We start from the raw sequence: 20,328 nt of genomic DNA on the forward strand, positions 1-20,328 counted from the left end.
AAAATAATGTCACAAATAAGCTGAAAAACTATTTAAATGCAATTTTTGTCAGTATGTGCGTTGTGAATTCGTTTATATACTATTTTGCATCAAACAGCGAAGTGTAGAAGCCCATCAAGCAACTATGAGGCAGGTAGCGAAGATGGCCGCCTCCTATGCATATTTATTAGTTTTCCTTAATTCTGTCAAGGATAAACTCAAGGATAAACTGCTGCAGTGTGAAGTCGGAGCATTCTTTAGAAGTGCGGAACATACTGTGCGAACTGCTGATTCGCTAAAAATAACATGTTGTACCTCAAAACTGCTGTCATCGTCTGCGTGCTGCCGTTGGGACCTAGCCGTCCGCTCGTCGAGAAGTAAACATTACGGGCTTTTGCGGACAAGTGAAAGATTTCCTGCGGAATGTCTCTTTCCCTGTGAAGAAGGCGTTGTTGTGGTCTCGCGCCTCGTATCGCTAGAGTCTCTCCTATCCTTATCGCACTGTTTGCTAAACGGTAATTTTAGAGGCGTTACTGGGGGATAAGGTCATGTGGAGAAGCGTCGTCGTCAGCTGGTTCTCGCTTGGCAACAAGCTTTCGTATCGATCGGCGCTCAAGCGAAGGCCCCACTTAAGGTAGGCTCACCATCTGCTGGCTGTTTCCCTTGTCTCGCGCTACAAAAGGGTGACGCGCGGTTGTTTCTTGGACGGAAGCGTGTGATTGAGACCCCTTCAAGTTGCGCTTGACGCAACACACGGAAGCAGATGAGTCAGAAAGGGGTATCACTCTTTGTGCTGCGTGCGCTGGAGCAGACGCAAGATCCACTTTCCGTTCAGTGGAGAAGTGAAAAGACCACGAGGATACGAGCACTTCGGCTGCTGTGATTCCCGTCTTGTCAGACGTAAGTTCGTCATAATCTTCGACCGAAAGGCGCTGCTACTTTCGCGGTGGCGTGCTCGTCACTTTGTGAATAGAAGACAGTTCTCTGAAACCTGGCGCGTTTATTTAAAGCACAAGCGCGGAGTGTATCGCAACCGTGGAAAGGCGCGTGACAGTGCGGGCAAGGTTCACGTTTCTTTACGCAAGCAGCAGCCACTGTGTGGAGAGGGCGCGCTTTGGTTTGCTATACATGCAACGCTGACTCGCATTATTCTCGAGACTGGAGGGCGGTGTTTTAAAGTCAGCAAGACGTGCCGCCATCTGGCATCCCGGAGGAACGCCTGCTGAGCGGATTTGTGACAGGTCAGTTTTGGTTAGAGTCGGGAAGTTAGTTAAAACGATTGGGCGGCCGACAGTTGTTAGTGGTGCCCAAAGCACACTTAGTGTGACTGTCACATTGGGTTTCACGCTCCGGAGCGGAACCTGGGCTACTTAAGACGCCGTAGTCAAGGGCTTCGAATCAGTTTCGATCACATCCGGTTCTTCAACGCGCACCGCGATCGCAGTGCGCGCGGGAGTTTCCGCATATCACCTTTAGCAAATGAATGACTGACACTTGTGTGAAAGAATTCTCAGCTATCTGATCAAAGTGCTTGCTGTGAAATCCAGTTTGCCGACGGCAAACTGTTGGCTGGTTGTTCGTGCCTTGCACTTTTCGCGACAGCATTAACTTAAAGTTCGCGATTATTTAATTCTCGTTTACACGCGCATGTATCGCTCAACGTCTTAAGTACTGTGCACTGGTCTAAAATTCTACCATAGCACCAGCATCTACCGTAGTATCAAGCCTTGTAGTGTGAGGCGGCAGTGTAGTTGATCCTCCTTCGACCGAAGAGCACGTGATCTAACGTAACGACAAAAAAAAAAAAAGATCTAACGTAACCTAACTCAGCGGTGCTGCCTTACACCAGCGAGACAGGCGGAACGCGTTAGCTATGGCCTTGACTGCCACCCGGACGTAATTAAGCGCTTTCTCTTGCTTGCATTCTCTCCCGAGTCGCTTGTTATGCAGCCAACTTCAGCGTTTCTGCTGCATTAGGTATGACTATATTCGGATCGACGCCACAGCAATGCTGGAGGGTTTGAAATGAGGGTCATTTGCCACTTCTGTCTTCAGTTTGTTGGGCTCTGCGAGGGAGTGATGGGCACAAAGGCTGTTGTATTTGTCTCATTTCATGGTTTTTTTCTCTCAGCTTGCTTAGAGCGTTGTCTGGAAGTCGTTCAGTTCGTTTATCGTCTTCAGACCTGAGCAAGTGTTCAGATTGTCCGGGTTAATGAAAATTTGTTTCTCGAGTCTAGGTATTCCTATGAACAGGCGTGGGCATACGTGGAGAGAACGCGGAAACGGTGAGGCGGAACTGCATGTCAGCGCTATCTGACGGCGCGCGTCTGTTGTCGAGATATGCGCCAGGAACCCTTCATATCGTGCCGGCCTGTTCGCACGCGCATCTGTGTTGGACACGGCTTTTTCGACAGAAGTACCGCAGAAGACAAGTCTGCGCTTCCGGCGTGGTAGGCTGTCTGGGGGAGCGAGTGAGAGCGCATGCCTCAAATCGCTATCGCCGTACAACTTCGCGCGTATGTTCTGCATGCTGCCTAAAGCAACACGCGGCTTACGCCTGACGGCGATTGTTCCCACGTGACCGTGAGAGCTACATTAACCAGTTACGCCTATTTCACGAACTTGGGCTCTTATGCACGGAAACAAGTTTGTTCAGCGCGTGAGCAACCAACGAGCAAAATTCTGCCAGGGAACCACTCTAGATAGAGAGTGATCAATAGAACGGCTCGTGTACGTTATCTCGCTCGCCCAGACAGTCTGTCACCACGGAAGAGCGGTCCTTTGCGAGTTGCACCAAGTTACACGTGCACGCACGCACGCACGCACGCACAAAATTGCAGTCGTATACGTTAAACAGTTCTCTGTGAGCTCTTTCCGTTTTTGCGTGCTTCGTTCTATGGGTCTGTACGCCTTCAGAATCATGCAACAACTTCTTATGACGCATACTTGAGTAGATATGTGGCGGAATATGTATTTAAATCAAAATTACAAATGATGGAATTGTGAAGCGCGGTAATGCTGCGCCTACGACGCAAAACTGCGCCATTGCAATAGGTCTGCTACATGTTGCCACAAATGGATGCTTTTTTGGTGACATTGCTCTACTGGTGAGCCAAAGTACGAAACGAATCGAACCCGTGCATGAGCTTGTTGGTCGGATGCCGCCGCCTTAGGCACGGAGATGATCACTGTATCATATTTACCCATAGTGGGACGAAATAGATTGCCGGCGGAAACTAATCCCATTTCGCTCAGCTAGACCGCGATGTGTGCGCGTTTCTCCCAGTTTTGCTTCGGTGACTCTTCCCACTTTAATCAAAACGAACACAACGAACGCGAATGCAAAAAAAAAAAGAAATGCTGCTAAATTTCGAACATAGGCTTGATTCTCCTTTCACCGGCGCCATCACGCGTCTCATGGAGTAAATTTATGACCGAAATAGTTGCAACTGATATGTAGCTCGCTTTCTTTTTTCGTTCGCGCTTACCGCGGCACCGCTTACAACAACCAAGCTGGCGGTTTCTTTGTACATTGGAGCTTTTAATGTGAATTTGAGGCCGAATTGAAAAACCGGTTTCAATAAAGCTCAGTTGAAACGACATTCAGCAAGCTTTAAATGGTATACGGCTGCAATTTCGCGCGCGTATAATTCGAATCACCGCATCATACAGGACCGATTGTCAGCGGGTGTCTTTCACCGCGCTATGAGAAGTCCGAGGAAGCGTATATCAAAAGTCCCTTCGCATCACATCCCCGAACGAGTCTGCATGATGCGGAGGCGGTGAGCGCCTTTTCATTCCCAGCGCCCGCAAAAACTGGTGTTTCCATTCTCATGCTGTGTGAGCCGGTGCCAGGTTTAAGCAGTGACGTATCGCCGATTTCGGATTTCAGCATTGAACGCATCAAAACCTGATAACGAACGCCCCAAGGTGCTCGCCTCTGGTATTTGATGGTGTGTTTTATCTTTCTTCTGATCGCCACTTGGTGGCGACAACGCGTACAGAACCGCGCAGCCCGTTTTGTCGCCAATGATTACGACTTTCGACACATTGTTTCAGCAATAAAGGAATCTCTTGACTGGTAACTTTTCAGTAATAGGTGCATGCACAGTAAACTAGAATTGTTCTATCGCATCTATTTCACCAAAACCGGGATTGACAAAACTCTATGTTCAGCAGCCACATTTTGTATCTGCACGTTGTGATCATGCTTTTAAGGTGCGTGAAATCATATGTCGAACAAACGTTTATCAGAACTCTTTCTTTCCGCATGGCATATCAGTTTGGAACAAACTCCCCAAAAACGTCGTTGACTGCACATCTGTTGAAGCGTTTCGTGCTTTTATTCATTCAATAACTTAATCTTAACTTTGTATCATTAATGTACGCGTGTGTGTGCCTGATTTTGCTGTATCTTATGGCTGTTCCGTGTGCTGTTTGAATGTCTCATCACCTGACTATAGCACTTATAGTGCTTGATGTCGTTGTATGCCCCTCCTGCAATAATGCATTCGGGCGCTGTGAATAAATAAATAAACTGACCAGAAGACTAATGTGGCACTAAGAAACTCTTTACTGGGCTTACCAAGAACTGAACTCGTCAGCGGTAGTTGCAACGAGCCTGCTCGGCGGTCGTCTAGAGCAGAATGACAGCCGCTGCCGGCGGCACACAATTTGGTTTAGTTTATGGGGGTTAAATGTCCCATATAATAATGAGAGACGCCGTAGTGGAGGGCTCCGGAAGTTTCGACCACCTGGGGTTCTTTAACGTGCACTGACATTGCACAGTACACGGGCCTCTAGAATTTCGCCTTCATCGAAATTCAGCCGTCGCGGTCGGGATCGAACCCGCGTCTTTCGGGTCAGCAGCCGAGCACCATAACCACTGAGCCACCGCGGCGGCGGCCGCACACAATTTAACGGCGTCGAGCTTTCGAGATGAGGTACGGAAAGCACGCGATACTCTTGAACATCGTGGAAGTACACATAAATGTGTACAATCTTGCTAGAGGAGTCTTGTCGCCACTGGCGTCAAAAACGAAAGTGACAATGCCGCATGCTGGCGGCTTTGAGCGTGTATACTAACAAACGTAGCAGAACTTCGCGCCAGTGTTGTATATGTTCGTCTTGCTGCCTCGAGTTTCGCTGGGCGTATGTTCGCGTGGGGACTTTTACCTCGTGCGCTTCCCGGCGACCATACAGCAGTCGCATTCCGATCCGGGGAAAGCGCTCGCAGCGCTCGCTGTTGTCTGTGCTGAGGCGTGCCGCTGATCTGGGTGGTGCACGTGATCGCGCGGAGGAGATACAAGTCCTAGAACGCGCTCGAACGTTTCCTCCGTGTGCTGTATGTAATTGGGAGGCCAAGTAGAGTTACTTTGCTCATTATATTTGATTTTTCCGGATGTTCTAGCGAACCCCGTCGGTCTTGGAAAACTCGCGGCAGGATTGATAGCGCCGCTCACTTCACTTCCGTTCATGCCACACACGCTTAACCTTTGTTGCATGCCTCATTCCTTCTGCCTTCCGTCTTAGCTGCTTTGTTTCGTTCTTTTGTTGTTGATTTCCGGCGGCCTCCAGTTTCTCTGACGTCGCCTTTTAAGAGGGTTCACCAGTGGCAGTGTCCATAGGAAATACATGGGAACTTTCAGAAGCTGTACCGTGTCTAAACATGGCTCGATTTTCATGAGGTTTGTGGCAGCGTTTTCTTCTTTAGTGAATAGAGGAAATGTTGCGGACAGATTTTATTGTTTAAGTTTCATCTTTTTACCAATTAGACGCAAAGTTCCAGAAAAATGGTGCTTTTAGATATGTCGAACTTTCATGTCATCTCGGGAAAAAACTAAGCCAAATATCAAAATTTCGTCCGCAACATTTCCTCCCTTTTTCTTTCTTGATTGTTAAGCCGCAATTTTTTATCCATATCGAACCTAGTCTTTGCGTTTTACAGGCTCTAAAAGTTGTGTATGTATGTTCTGCGAGGATTTGAATTTGGCGCTAAAATTTTACTAGTGCGACGTTGCTCCACCTGGCGACAAATTATTTTGTCGCTACTACACTGCACCACCAACTTCTCGCTTTTCTGTGTTCGTGCGCCCACTTTTTTCTTAGTACCTGGACTACCTGGACGAACTTGATTTCTTTCTTTCCTTTTTTTCTTGCTTGGGCTGTATTTCGAAAGGATTTATGCTTTTCTTTTTTTCTCGAGCTTGTGGTGCTAAAAGGAAGCGGGATGCAAGGCCACACCCAAAAGCACCTCACTCTCCCTTGGCCGCATACCTACAGAACATAGAGTTAATATAACCAACTCAGAAAGTTCTGGGCTCTACTTTTTGTACGCGGAAGAACGAATACTTTCTTGTCGCGGTGTAGTTTACACACCTGGAGAGGGAATAGAACTTACCTCCTTTTTGGGTTACTCAGGTGCTGCCATCTATCAGCAGAAAAGGTTCAAATCTGTGTTGCCTTGTAGTCATGGAGGAAGAAAAACTAGGAGGGACCATGACGTCACAATCTTGAAGCCTAGTCACAAAAAATATAATGGGAAGCATCATGGGAAATAGGCCCTCACGTGACAAGGCAGTGGTAGCTCTTAGCTGGATTTCGGTTTCGGTTTCGCTCTCTCGCTGTACGAGCAACTACGCGACCATCTGCTTGCGTTCACTGACGGCTCCGTGGTGAGCGCAAACTGCTCGCTCGCCGCAGCGGCCACCATCCCCGAGCGACGCGTGCGCTGACTGCGGCGCAGTGGAGACACTTGGAGCACATGCTCCTTCGCTGTGCCGCTTCTGCAGTGCCGCGTCGCGAGATTCTCGCGGCCTGCAGGGCGCTGGGAATCATCCCGGACAGTCTCGAAGCGCTCCTGTGGCCGCGCGGCACTGCGCGCACCCGTGATATTCTAGCCTCTATACCCGTGACAGAACAGTGGTGAGCCTCTGTGCGTTCATCGAACAGGCGGGCTTGACTCCCCGCTCGCTCTTCGCCAGGTAGTGCACGCGTGACACGAACGCTCCGTGGGTGCTACCTCCGACGGTATACGCGGCCGGGCGCCCCACCCCGGCCGCTAGTGCAGTATGCCGCGCGCGCGATTAGTCCGAGACAGGACGCTACGAGCGCGCGGCTATGTATACATACAGTTTACTTCTTTTTGTAAGTGATTGTGCGCAGTGGCCGGGAGACCCCGCGCTGGGGCAGACGTAAAGCCGCCGGCACTCTCTCTCGACAGCGAGAGAGAGAGAAATACTTCACTGCTGAATTTCACGTCGGAACCGCCTATGTGCGCGCGCGTATTCGGCACGACTTGTGCCTTGAGAATAGCGGAGAACGGAGGGCCCATGGGCGGGCCTAAGTCCGCCTGCCCGAGAAATAGAATCTTGCGCAGCGCGCAGGAGCGCTCGTTCAACACGTCCGTCCGCCGTGAGCGCTCTGGAAGCCGCTGCGCCCTTTTTTAGAGGCTCGTTTCTTCGCCTACTCTCGAGTTCTCCGCTCATAGCATGCGCTGAAATAAACGCTCCGTATGTGTGTATAACGACGAAAGGAATTCCTCTCCATTCTCTTTATGAACCACAGTTGAACAGTGACGAGGTCGCGGCCGCACCCTTTGATGAAAAGTTTACCCGCAGTTTTCTACAGTGCACCCAAAAACTCAAGAGTGTAATCAACAGAGACGCGGAGCCTTCAGACAACCTCGAGCTCGGTACGCATTCCGCCAAAGCGCTGCGCTGCGCTACTTCGGAGCACGGACGTTCACTAAAAAGCACCGCTGGCTGGCAATCTGGTAACTGTGGAGGAGGGCCTATTTCCCATGAGTCAGTGCGCAAAAGGGCCCTCGGCAGCGGCGTCAGAGGAGGATGGCTTGCAGAGGCTGAGCGCACTCCCTCCTAGTTTTTTTACCTCCATGCTTGTAGTGGCTCAAAACCAAGGAGGATGTATAGAATGGATATATAGAATTTGCTGGAGTGGAGAGGGCGCGCTCCGACTGAAGCCGCCTGCCGCCATCTTACCAGAGGCAAAACCGCGCTTGGCGCCGGCTCGCGCTGCTGTTTTCCGGAGTTGTTTTGCAGTGCAAGTTGACGTGATGGGCATGTTGACGTGATGGGCATGATGGGCAATTCTAAAGGCAACAACTACAGGAGCTTTGGTAGATGAAGCAGCATGCTTACCGATATGCGCAGGTCATGAATCCTGCAACTATACTCATCTCACTGACTGCCCAGAAAGCCTGTCAGCTTTTGTCGGTGCTGTAGTGCTGTACATTGCGGGTTTTGTTGTTCGGAAAGTTTGTTCAACGATGTCATGTGAAGAGTGCATAGCAGCCCTATATTCGGATGAGCTGCCACCTTTAAATAGGCAAAAGAGCCGAGGTGGACTTATTTCACCGGCACAAGACGTTGTTTGTCTTTGTGAAGCAGTTGAAAAGGGGCTTCGACGGCTACAGGCAGAATATGATACTATTAAAATGGTGATGTCAAAATACACCTCATTCTTGAAGTCCTCGGAACCTCCGCAGAAAAAGTAGTTTCAGAAACTGGAGGACCACATCCTTGACCCTGACTCACTTGACAACTTATTTATAGTTTGTGCAATAAAATCGCTGAATAATATGTGAAAGTGAGAATACATCACATGACAAAAGAACGAAACCGTGAACTGATCAAAAACAAAGTGAGACCACTTTTGTCGAGGGTGATTATTTTCAATCACCAGTAGGGTATTTGTCATGATGTTTTTGACTGCATATAAGATTTTTTCCGTAGTATCTGCGCAGTTGAACTGTCTTCTGCAGATCTGTTGGCTGCTGGTTGATTGAAAATAAATGTCTAAAACTAGAACCGCACATGTGCATTCCTTCCGAAGTGCGAGCAGCTGCATCAGCAAAGCAAAAAGGCACGAGCGCGGCTGCACTACGCTTTTCTCTATTAAATTCTGTGCACTTAAACTGGCTTTTACATGCATAGTTGATGGAAACGAAACGTCTATAACTAGAATCACTCGTCCTCGTTTCTCCGCAAATGCAAGCAACTTCATCCGCAGCGCGGAAAAGCACGCGACGCAGCACTAAGCTTTTCTCCTTAATATCTGAGCTTGCAAACTGCCTTCTACATGCCAGTTTGCCGCTGGTTGACGAAAAATTGACGTTTGCAACTAGAACCACTCGTTTGCGTTGCTTTGTAAGCGCGAAAAAGCGCGGCTGCGCTACGCTTTTCTCCTTAATATTTCCGTAGTTAAACTGCCTTCTTCACGCCAGTTGGCTGCTAGTTGCTGAAAAATAAACGTTTACAACTAGAGCCACACGTTTCCGTTGATTTCTGAATGCTAGCAACTTCATGAGTAGCGCGAAAAAGTAGAAGCACGGCTGCGCTCCGCTGCTTTGTGCCTCTGCAGGCTGCGCTATGCCTTTCTCATTAATAATTCTGCAGTTAGACTGCCGTCATCAAGGCAGTTTGGTGCTGGTTGATGGGAAATAAGCGCATGCAACTAGAACCACTTGTTTTCATTGCTTTCTGAATGAGCGCAACTTCATCAGCAGCGCGAAAAAGCAGAGGCGCGGCTGCGCGCTGCGCTGCGTTTTGCCTCTGGTAAGATGACCCTTGCCCATAGGCGCGTATAGGCGACTTCCACTCCAGCAAGTTTTATATATCCTCCTTGCTCATAACCCGTTAGCAAAGCCTGTCACACGCGTTTAACTCGGGCACTAAAAACGATAGAAGAAACCAATGGTTGCTTCAGATAGAGGAGGAAAAATAAACATAGCCAGGTTTGATGACTGTAGATTAATTAGTTCATTAATTATAGGCAAAAATGTCGAAATAGCGCGGATGTCGATATAGCCACGGAAACAGTGTGACGTCACATCCACCAGAAGTCTTCACGACATAGTTGAAATTGTCACAGAATGGTAAAAAAAAAGTCAAATTTGTGTCAAATTAGATAGAAAATTTGTGTAATTAAGCGCAATTAGCACTTAAAATCCCCGAAAGATGTATAATTTGTATATCGATTAAAGCCATGGGAATGGTATGACGTCACATCCACCGGAAGTCGTCACGGCATAGTGTCCTCGGCTTTCGCCTCTCAGCACTTTAGTTGCTAAAGTGTCCTCGAAATTCGTTTCTCAGGCTCCACGCTCCCTCCCTGCCATTTTCTTCCAGGCCGTTGTTACCATGAGATTTTTAGCTGCTGCTTCAGCGCTTCGTTTCTCGCCACTAGGTCCTGTGCGTTCGGTTCTTTCTGAGATTCATGCCTTTTGCGCCCCGTTTCGGCTACTACAACTACGTAGCCGCCGCGGTGGTTGCGGTGCTCGGCTGCTGACCCGAAAGACGTGTTTTCGATCTCGGCCGCAACGGTCGCATTTCGGTGGAGTTGAAATTCTAGAGGCCCGTGTAGTGTGCAATGTCAGTGCACGTTAAAGAACCCCACGTGGTCGAAATTATCTGGAGCCCTTCACTATGGCGTCCCTCGTAGTCTTCTGAGTCGCTTTGAGACGTTATACCCTCATTAACTGTAAACCAAAAGCGGGCCAATAAATGTACAGTGAGTGGTTGTGGCTTCATCGAAAGATACGAAGCTGAAAAATCTCTTTGCTTTGAAGGCAACGAATAAATAGTAAGACTGCAATCGTCTGACATAGGAGCATTCCCTCTGAAACGGGGCGGTTATGGATGCCATCAAGCACGCCCCTTTTGTGATATCTTCCGATCATCTTGTTCTGAGAATGCGTGATTGCGGGTACGTATAGCTATATATCTGCCGCGTATGCTTCGAGTCGTTTCGAGCAGCCAGCGAAGGAGCCTTATGATAAAGGATTGCTGAGAGTTGCGGTACCACACGTGTGTTCACTGAGGCGCGAAATAACCCTGCAATGTTCAGGTAGTAAAAGACTCGCAGCACGATTATGATACTCGATAATGCGTTGCTACCGCTTTGGTGTAGCCGTTTTGTTGCGATTAATTTTTTGTTTGTGCAAATTGAAGTACTGAAGTAGCTTTCACTGCTGGATGTTGGCGGCTCCAGCGCTGCGCTTCTGCGTGGACGGCGCGTTTACGATTACATTACATTACGCTATATCTCTGTGAGTTCAAATCAGCTGCGCTTTAAAACGTCGGCTAAAAATTGGGACCTTGCAGCATTAGGCCATTACTTACCCCAACATAGCAGAAATGTAAACTGGCACTATCTAGAAAAAAAAAAGAAGTTGGACAAACGCTTCTAGTTCGTGCGACTGCCACCACATGCTGCAGGGCGCTGAACACCAAAATTACCGCGAGAATTTTGAATGTTTGGTACACCTCATTGATTTTCTATGGCCGGTTCAATTGACTGTCGGTGGGAGCGCACGAAGCATTTTTGAAGTCGGATTGTGCAGCGCGTGGGAAGCGTAGGTCATCCAGCTCATTATCTCGCCGCCCTCTTTAGTTTTCTCTCGGTCACGGGGGAAAATATTTCCAAGGAGTTACGTAGTGTTCGCTGCTAGCAGCCGATAGATGGAGCTAGCTGGCGATGTCCACAAAATGTCCAGGAAAGCTGGTCAGTTAAAGCGAAAAACTAAGGATAATTTCTGAGCGTCCAAGAACGTTATAAAGTAGCGCATGTGGACTGAGGTGCTGGAAATCAAAAATCAGCAAAATTTACTATAGGGTACAGGTGTGGCTATAGTTCGTTACTCGTAGCGAACGCTCCATAGACAACGCGAAACGCTAAGGACGACTCCAAGAACAGATGCACAAGTGGTCGTGTTCCTGCGTTCTTGGTGTCGCCCCTAGCATTTGGCGATGTAGAATGTTCGCCATAAAAAAAAAAACACGTAATTCAATCCGCTTATTGAAATTTTGGCTGTCCTGTCAGTACGGGCATATATTTGCTTAGATTTGCCTAGATTTTGGAGTCAGCAACCTTCCATTTGGCATTCTGAATATCTGGCAGCTCACATTTTAACTGCGCTTTGATAAATATGTCGGCGAACGTCGATTGTACAATACTATGCAGGATGAGGCATACTTTTGCGAGCGCGAGCAAAAGCAATTTGCATTCTTGCAGTCTGTATCCCATATAACACGTCGAGAGTTGCAGGCTTGCAATCCGGGAACACCGTTGTGGACTTGTTCAATATTCTTCAGAACGTTACAGGGATTATGGATTAGTGGCGAATCGCTGATAGATTTCTTGGGCCCTATTCTGTGAGCATTCGTTTCCTATTTTATTATTTTGCCTCTGCGTTTGGTCAGTTCTACCTTCGACACCAGAGCACGCCAGTGGCAACGCTGACTTAGCTGTCAGTCATGACGTCACAGGGTGCAGCTGCCTATGGTAAAGGTAAAAAAAAAATGACTGAAATTAATCGCTTCAAAATATCGCTTCTAAATAAAATTTGACATGTTGAAGGCTGCAAGGCCAATGCCATCAAGTGGTATTGCTTTACAAGTGGCATCGTTTACGCCCTGCACAGCGTGAATTATTTTCACTCAGAATAGATTTATTTATTTATTCAAGTTACCCCTAAAGGCCCTCCAGAAGAGGGTATTACATAGGGGGGGGGGGGGTACAGTCATTAGCAATCGCGATACATTTTAACAAATAAGTGTAACAAAAAACTTTAATTAAAACATAAGGCATCACACAAAGAAAAGGTGAACACTAACAAAAACAGCAAACTTTTACACATTTCCGTCACAACGAAGAAGCTCTTGAAATTTTTTATTGTCAGTTTCTGTGGCGATGACTGATGGCAAACTATTCCATTCAGTGATAGTACGGGGAATGAATGAAGTGGCATAAGACGATGAATGACAGTTTACGCGTTTAACTTTGAAAGAATGATCACGGCGTGGAAAGATAGTATCAGATGACTGAAACAAATCACTGCGAAGGGATGGGTGGTGATAAATCTTATGGAAAAGGGTTAAGCGAGCAAGTTTACGGCGATGTGACAAATCTTCCAGTTCGGCACGTTTTTTTAATGCTGAAACGCTTGTGAAGTGTGTGTAGTCTGAAAATATGGAACGAACAGCACGGTTTTGCAAGGATTCAATGTTAGTGATAACTAGGCTTGAACAGGGTCCCAAATGGCCGCAGCATATTCGATTTTAGGGCGTATTAGAGTTATATAAGCAACTAGAGTTAGGGCGTATTAGAGTTATATATAAGATACCCTCCGCAGCGGTTCAGTGGTTACGGCACTCGGCTGCTGAACCGGTGTCCCCTGGTCTAGTGCAAGCCGCTTTGGCCGCGTTTCGATGGAGGTGAACCGTAAAAGTGCGAGATGTCAGCGCAAGCTATTTAGAACCCCAGGTGGTCTGAATTAAACAGGAGTCATCCACTACTGCGTCCCTCATACCACATGTGTCGATTCGGAACGTTAAACCTCACAATTTACAATTTTTATTTTAAATGAACATCTGTTCTAAAGAGAAAAGTGAGTGCATAGGGACCGTACAAATCCGTAGGCGCTCTCACATGCCGGCAATTTAATCACTTTGGCCGCTCATTTAATACGGCAGGCTTAGAAGCCTATAACTTCAAGTGCGCTGACAAGAAAGCATGAAACGCAGAATTACGACGTCGTGTGACAATCACTGAGTTACCATGAGGGAGTAAAGAAGAAAGGAAAGCAAAAAGCAACATGAGTATAGCAGTTGGATAGCAGCTAGCATTGCTCTAGTGTTGCGCTGTTATCGCATGCTCTGGGCAGGCACTACTTCTGCGAAAATTAGAAGTGGGCTGTCTACGTTCTGTAGAGTGATTTAATCTCTTTGACCGTGCACGATACGACTGCGAGCCCGAACAAGCGTGACGTCAAAGTAGTGTAATCGTCAGCCAACGGCGCACTCTGAATGAATTGGAGGCAAAAATGAAATTTCGTCACGATAATGCACTTGGCGACGCGAAAAAAACGCGTACAGAATGCTGCTCGCAAATATTTCACTCCGTCCTGCGTAACAGTAAATTAGTGGCATAGCTGTATATGGGGAACAGGAAATTCACTACCAACTGTGAGGAGACAAATATGACGTCCAGTTTGCGACGCACTGTGTATAAAGTGATGGCAACGGGAAAATTCTAATATAGAATTCAAATAATTTTAATATAAAGTAGACTGACACACGCTTAAAAACGCATGAAAGGTTTACTGACATTTCGACTGGGGACCAGTCTTCTTCAGAGTGCGAGAGTGTGCGTATATATATGGCAGTACGCACGGAACGTACAGTATGCCGCCCACTTAAACGATATCGCTTTACACCGCGTGCGCAGCTATAAATATCGGAGCAAGAAGTTCTCGAGAACGAACAGGACAAATACATATAAGGACGGTTATAATTTGGCACAGATGCGCTCGCCCTATTCGATAAGCGCTATCGGCGCTCGTTCTAATCACGAATGCAAATAATGCGTTTTTCACATGTGTAAAGCAGCGCTTGTTAGCTCAAGCGATGTGAAATCTTTGTGCACTTCCGCCTTTCACTGTCCGCTGATGACCACCACGCAGATTACCGCATCGACTTTCAGTATACAGGCAGACTTCGCTGAAGCGGACAATAACCTCACGTGCGCTGCACTTCTCGCTCGCAGGACTGCGTTATCGGGGCCTACTGAAGTGCGCCGTTCGCTTGAACGCGGTAGAAGACAATGCCGTGCTACGTCCTTGCATATTTAAGTACACTGAGCTCTCCAGGAAAACGTGACCTGCAGCGGTGACCCACGACGCAGTGCACGTGTTAATAACCGCTCATATTTCAGAAGAGCAAGGTTCCGGGCTAGTTGGTAATGCATTTAAAGGAAGAAACAGCGCGACGAAACACAGACACACGAAGAAATGACACACACACAGCGCTCGTGTGTGTGTCGTTTCTTCGTGTGTCCATGTTCCGTCGCGCTGTTTCTTCCTTTAAACGCTCATTTTTATCTCATAAGAGGGGGAGGGGGATCTTGAGAAGAAAGGGAAGACATGGTAAGGTTGACTCTGCGTGATCTGAAGCGCGCTGTGAGGAATATGGTCAGAGACGAAAAAGAGGAAGAACTCCCTGCAAACCGCATTATGCCGCCAGCAGACTCACTACTATCAAAAATCGGCACGGTCCAACGCAATCACTTGTACTGTGTTTGTAGCAAGCCCAGACGTTCTTCGTATGCATGTCCTCAGTGTGCTTGATACGGGTGTCTTTCGCCGCGTGAGGAGTTGTTCGTGCCCCGCGCGCACTGACGGCCGTTTCAAGCGACTCCTTTTACCGACGATTTGTTTTGCTGAATGAAGTAAAATGCAACATTCTTCACTCGTTTGTTTGTGCTGGAATTTCGCAAGTGATTAATAACGGATTGATAATTGCAGACAAAAGGACGTCAATTGCTTTAACTGATCGCAGGCATATGCTGCTCACAATTACGATGCGGCGCCCGCTCTGGACAGCAGCTGCTGGTATCCTCTGCACCAGCAGCGGCCTGACGGGAACTCGGAAGTGACGTCGACCAGTTCGTGGGACATTAAAGCTCTTTGCCTGCGCAGGATTAACGCTGATGAGCTGGGCGCTGTTCTCTTTAGACGTGTGTCTTGCACCACATGCTTTCTTCAGGGTTCAGTTTCCGTTGAGCATCATCGTCGGCAGATTAGGTCAATTGCTGGACCATGGGCTCGACCGCCGCGGTGGCTCAGTGGTTGTGGCATTCGGCTGATGACCCGAAGGACGAGGGTTCGATCCCGGCCGCGGCGATCGAATTTCGATGGAGGAGAAATTCTGGAGGCCCGTGTACTGTGCCAGCACATGTTAAAGGGACTATGAAACAAATTTATTGAGATTATGTAAAGATAGGCAATCCATCACTCGTCACTCCAGCGCAAGAATTTTTGAGCTAGCATCAATAACAACGAAGTTATAGGCGATTAAAAATCACCCTCCTCCTCTCCCCCCTCAACTCGTACGCGCGGGGCACCATAAAAAAATAAAGAAAACAGCTCCGGGACAGGGCTCCGCCCATGAAAACGTCATTCGCTGACGTTCGGTTTACAACTTCCGGTTGTCGCACTCCCGAGGAGCAGCGTGCGTCGGCAGCGTCTCTCCGGTCTCGGCGCTTTCTTGGATTGCGGCGCGCGTCGGGTTTCTTTGCTAGTTGGCAGAATGGACCCGGACCTGTTCCCGGCTCACACAATGTTTTATTTTTTTTGTGCGCTGGTTCGGCCGTCACACCGACGCTGCCAAGTCTTGGCGTGAAACACCGTGCATATACTGAGCCTAGCTGTCGAATGATGTTGGACACCCGGCTGCGGGATCGCAAAATCGCGCCGCCCGACTTAGAACACAAGGAACATACGGTATTACGGTTGTAAAACGGACGGGAGAGTGAAAGAAGGTCGGGACCGAGTCTGCATGTCGAAGCAGCAGCCGAATGTGAACCGCAGCAGTACGTAGCCGTCAGGCCAAGGCCCTCCGCGACAGCTAACGCTTCGAATTCGTCCTGTGCCCTAAGTAAATGCGGCACCTTTTTTTAAGTTATCGTAGATAAAATTGTCTTCCATCGCAGATCATATCGTGTAAACGTTCATACCGATCGCTGTAAGCTGGAAACTCAGCTTCCCGGCGGGAAGAAACAGTGTCGGCAGCGACTTCGGTCGAAGCTTCAGGTGCTTGACATTCATGCCTGACTGTCGAACGAGCGCTGGGTTATAGTAGTAAGCGTCAGGTGCGAAGTGTCGACCGCAAACGCGGAGTCTTCGGCGGGCGTGCGACGCTGGCAGTCCGATGCGCTCCATCCAGGCTGCTCGCTCACGCACGTCTCTAGGAATAACATGCCTAGAGACGCTCGCCAGTAACTGGGTTTGCAGCCGACGACACAGCAAGGCGTATTCATCTTGGGCGGTCGAAAAAGGCACTGCGAGTGGCTCCCGAACTCGCGACAGAAAGAGGCGGCAGAGGTAAATTAAAACCATATGCGCGAAGGCAATGCCCTCGCTCGCGCTTGCCCGAGGGGGTCGTGCGGCAGCTCGAGCAGACGATTTTCACCGCTACCGGAAGTGTGCCCGTGACGTCGAAGCTGCCGCGGCTCTAGCGAATGACAGCGTGTGGTGGCCTGCCGACGTCATGGGACTAGTGACGTCTATCTTCCCGGTTTTGGTTTCAGAATTGCTCCCTACGAAGACACCAAGCGGCGCGCGAATTTTAAAAAAACACGATTTTTAAAAATTCATAATAAATTGCCGGCTCAGTTCCGAAGACTCATACTTGGTGTCAATGCTTCTGAGCATCACTTCTAACATTTACAAGCGGCTTTTAATTCTTTTCATGGTCCCTTTAAGGAACCCCAGGTGGTCGAAATTTCCGGAGCCCTTCTCTACGGCGTCCCTCATAGCCTGAGTCGTTTTGGGACGTTAAACCCCAATAAACCAAACCATGAGCTCTCCCATTAATCTGTAATTAGCTCAGCCCTAGTTGCTTCAACTGCGGTTGCCTTATGATGGATCTCACAAAATTTTGCATTTTTAATCCCCCCCCCCCCCCCCCCTTTAATTTCCCGGTTGGAATCCGAACTAAAAGGTCATCGACTATTTCTACATTACATTTTATGTGCCAACTACGTCCATTTTCTCCTGTTTATTTCCGTCTGGTTAATCCTCCATGTTCCGGTATGTATAAAGTTGTGCGAACGTGGTATTGCAATTTCTTTTAATTTTTGTTTTCTTTAAGCTTTCATTGCTGTAGCGCTTTATTCGTCGCTCACCTCTTTATCTTGTTCGTCTTTCTTCTTTACATCCCTTTTTTTAACCTTCCTCTGGCTCACGATAGCGATCCGGAATTCCTTCTTTCTCTCATCCTTTCAGCCTCTTTCGGTTGCGCAATTTTTTTCTACTAGCAACCCCGGAAGTCGCGTTTCATATGCTAAGCCTGATTGTATGCACTGCGCTCCATCTCTGCTCTTTGCTTCTCTGGTATCTGGCGAGGTCGAGCCGTCGAGCATGCTCACGCATGCACTGCGTAGTCGCCTATTCTTCAGAGGAATATTTACCAGAGGCAAGGCTGTAGCGACGATAAAGTGAAGGCCCTCTTGTTGCTGAAGGGTTCGACTATAGTCGTCAGGGTCTTCAGCGTTCGTGGCCACCATCTAGCAGACGTTCTTTGTTTAGAGACGGACGATGTCTTGTCGGCAAGTTGTGTACTTACCGGGACAATACAAACGCAATGTGAACGTAAAGAAATAAACGTGCGCGAGAAATAAAGAAAGAGCCTTCTTCTGTAAAACGTGAATCTTATTTTTATTGGTACCTGTGGTTGTTCCCCAAACTAAGTGCGCATAGTTTACTTGGGACGTAAAGAGCGAATTATACTGGAGAAGTTTTACTTTGCATGCAAGTAAGTGACGATGCCGGTTAATGATACCTGTGATACGAGAAAGCTTGCTGATGACAGCGTTAACATGATTGTCCCAGCTTAGCTGGCTGTTGAAATGTACCCCTAATATCTTAATATTGTCTACAACCTCTATCGTTTCCAAACCTAGCTTAAAGGGCCTGTGCCCACCCCAGCCGCAGCAGACACTCTCTACCTCTCTTTGAGCGAGCCTCCTCTCCTTCCATTCCCTCCTCGAAATTCTTCTCTCCCGCTCCTCGTCGAGTAGGCTCGGCAAGGCAAAATCACCCCTTCGTTCTCCGGTGTAAGCCGGAGGCGTGGTGTCTGTGGAGTGCGTCACAGGGCGACGTCATGGCCCCGCCTTCAATAGAATTCTTTTCTTGGTTTTTGCATTTTCTCCGCACACTGAACGATCGAGAGGCGCGATCGGCTCGACCACCTAGACTTGTTAGCGAGCGCATCCTTTCATACATCTGTTTGTCATTCCCAGTTAACGAGCCACCTTTTCATTTTCTTTTAGGCCTCCCCACCGTTTCACGAGCGGAGGGGCGGAAGTCGGTTGTGTTCGAAACACACGGCGAAGCGCGGACCCGGCAACCGCCCGTTTGCTTTTCTCCATGCGTGTTTGTGTTCTGTGTGTTTGTGTCTTTTCTCCGCTCCAAAGCATATGTCATTCATTGGAGTCAAGGCGTACGCAAGATGCACGAAAGATAAGGGGTGTGTGTGCGGAGCGGTCATGTGGGCGAGCGAGGGAAAGGCTCTGCTGCACTACTAATTAAAACCTTGTTTTGGGGGGCTCGCATAGAATAAAAGAAACTGAGAAGGGAGCGCGCACGCAGAGCGTCTCGTGACGTGATCACGGCGGGGGGGGGGGGGGGGGGGGGAGTGGGGGGCGAACCAACTCCCTCAGTTTTACTATTTTTTTACTTTTTATGGCTAGGTTTCAAGGCTGTCGCCGCACGCTCCCTCCGCAGTTTTTTTTTTTTTGTTCCTTCATGCGGGTTTGTAGGCATGAGCCAGAACAGAAGGCGCTGCGGAAAGCCTTGTGCAGACGACGCGACGCCAAGGCTACGCCCAACCTTCTCCCGTCAGTCAGAACGATGCACCAATGGAGTGCCTTTAGCGAAAGTAGCCCCCCTTGACGTCAGCGGGGTGCAGAGTAGTGGGCCGGGCCCGTTTTTGAAGGAAGGAAAGAACGAACGGGCTTTGATTTGAATTTTCGCAGCTTTTCGGGGCGCGCATGGCTCTAATATTTTGCAGAGGTTATCTTCGATGCCTCATCTATGCAGTGGGCTTGTTTTTCAAAAATGTCCGGACCCTGGTCAGTGGCCCTTTAAGATCGCATGGTAGAATAATCTTTTTATTTTTTGGTTTTAGTTTTAGTTTTAATTACATTAATTTTCAACTGATTATTAAGGGACCATTGAAGAAGTGTACTAAGTGTCCTATTAGCCTCGTTTATCACATCAATTGTCTTATCACATCAAATGTCTATCACATTTATGTGTCTTTTACCTTTCGTTACTCATTTCTGTATATCTGTGTGGCGAGTATCAGAACCAACGTTACCACTGTTCACCCGTCGGCACAGTGACCCCGACATGGGCGTCCGGAGGGGGGGGCAAGGGGGGGCGGCTGCACTCCCCTGGAAAATCACTCACTCTAACCGTGAGTGATGGCCGCACACCAGGGGCGGCGGTGCGCTCAGCAAAAAGAGTAAAAGCGGCCCCGCTTCCAGCTTTGGGTCACATCTGCGAAGTGCCGCGTCCGGGGACGCGTCGTTGCAGACATACAGCGGCACCGGCGAGCATGTGTTTCGAGGCGTCTTGAGATGGGTGCCTGTTTCTTTGATCTCTAGAGAGATAGCCACACGGAGGCAGACAGTGCACAATCCGGCCACCGATGAATTCTTCAGGAGGGAGGGACAAATCAGCCGTGTCCACCCCCGCTTTGTCGGGCTGCTCAAGGGCAAGCAGGCGATGAGTTGGCGCCGCCGCCGCTCGCTGTCTCTTCCGATCCA

The 20,328-nt window shown here is 48.6% G+C and overlaps 1 protein-coding gene across 4 annotated transcripts in view; it reads left to right on the plus strand.

Annotated features, from left to right (window-relative positions):
• LOC149365433 (putative peptidoglycan muropeptide transporter SLC46) overlaps positions 1-20,328 on the plus strand; it is a 70,347-nt gene that overhangs the window by 1,731 nt on the left and 48,288 nt on the right. Inside the window, exon 1 of one of the 4 annotated variants that reach the window (XM_089542557.1) lies at positions 145-613. The exons of 1 other annotated variant lie outside the window; for it this stretch is intronic. The gene's annotated coding sequence lies outside the window, so the exon portion shown is untranslated. 2 more of the 4 variants (XM_089542574.1, XM_089542565.1) reach the window with 2 other exon arrangements.

The sequence above is a fragment of the Amblyomma mixtum genome, chromosome 1 (assembly GCF_055824585.1).
Source record: "Amblyomma mixtum isolate Tamu chromosome 1, ASM5582458v1, whole genome shotgun sequence".
NCBI classification, from domain to species: Eukaryota; Metazoa; Arthropoda; class Arachnida; order Ixodida; family Ixodidae; genus Amblyomma; species Amblyomma mixtum.